Source organism: Peromyscus leucopus, chromosome 22, assembly GCF_004664715.2.
Source record: "Peromyscus leucopus breed LL Stock chromosome 22, UCI_PerLeu_2.1, whole genome shotgun sequence".
Taxonomy (NCBI): domain Eukaryota; kingdom Metazoa; phylum Chordata; class Mammalia; order Rodentia; family Cricetidae; genus Peromyscus; species Peromyscus leucopus.
The window spans coordinates 50,425,736-50,426,986 of record NC_051081.1 but is presented as its reverse complement, the minus strand read 5'-3'; the positions used below and the strand labels follow the sequence as shown (position 1 = coordinate 50,426,986).

The window sequence follows — 1,251 nt, the reverse complement described above, 5'->3', positions numbered from 1 at the left end:
ATAGACTATGAGAAGTCTTTTGATGTGATATGAATAGCAAGTCACCTTCCATTCCTCCCAATCATCTACCTACTAAAGGCCATGAAATAGACAGGCTGTTAGGAAGGGAAAGAGATATCCTGAGTGAGATTTTGGTCTTTTCTCTCTTTTACTTGGAAAGTTTTGGGTGTCTTTTTGTTGTGATGGTGGTGGTTTGTTTGCTTTAAAACTAAAAGTAGAGTCACAAGGTTAAGAGTTTAAAAAGAGAGATTTCCCGGGGCCTGCTGGGAACAGGACTTCTAAAAGGCAAACATGTCTGGAAGGCTTTGATGCAAGGCCATTTTTGCTGGCTATAAGCGAGGTCTCTGGAACCAAAGAGAGCACACAGCTCTTCTTAAAATTGAAGGTGTTTATGCTCGAGATGAAACTGAATTCTACTTGGGCAAGAGATGTGCTCATGTGTGTAAAGCAAAAAACAACACAGTGACACCCGGAGGCAAACCAAACAAAACCAGAGTGATCTGGGGAAAAGTAACCCAGGCCCATGGAAACAGTGGCATGGTTCGTGCCAAATTCCGAAGCAACCTTCCTGCAAAGGCCATTGGACACAGAATCCATGTGATGCTGTACCCTTCATGGATTTAAACCAATGAAAGTAAATAAATAAAAGTGGGAAAAAAAGTTTAAAAAGAAATAGTATTCCAAACTTTTGGGATCATTTTATTATCACAATACTATTAGCATTATCACAATAATCATCATTATTATTTTACTGTTCTGAGGACGGAGCTAGGATCTTGAACTTGCTAAGTAAACTCTAATGACTGGGCCAAAGCAGTCCCATCTAAGCATGTTAAGGCACCCGAACTCTGGGTTTTCTGTAGTGATGAAAGAAAAATTAGCTTCTGCTTGTTCCAAACATGTTATGCTATTTTATGTTATTTTTTCATATTAAAAAAGTATAGATCATTTACTATATTTTATCTGAAGAATTAGAGTTCACAAGATCCCACATATCTTGCTAGTCCCATGTTTCCCCAACAGTCTCCTGGCACCCTCTACTGGCAGAATCCCAAGCTGCTTCTTGGGCAAGCTTGCACTCAGACTCAAATCAGAAAATTAATAAATTAGCCATGCTGCACACCTCTGAGGTTATTGAGCTAGAGTTTACAAAATGATTTGAGGCAGTTTCCATATAGATGTTACATATAGATGCCTGTGGTCTTTTTCCACTCTTGAATATATTTTTTCAGCCCTTAATGTAATGAACTT

General features: G+C 38.7%; 1 pseudogene; it reads left to right on the top strand.

The window, feature by feature from the left end:
- The first annotated feature begins 291 nt into the window (after positions 1-291).
- LOC114683249 lies at positions 292-624 on the top strand (annotated as a pseudogene).
- Positions 625-1,251: the final 627 nt, after the last annotated feature.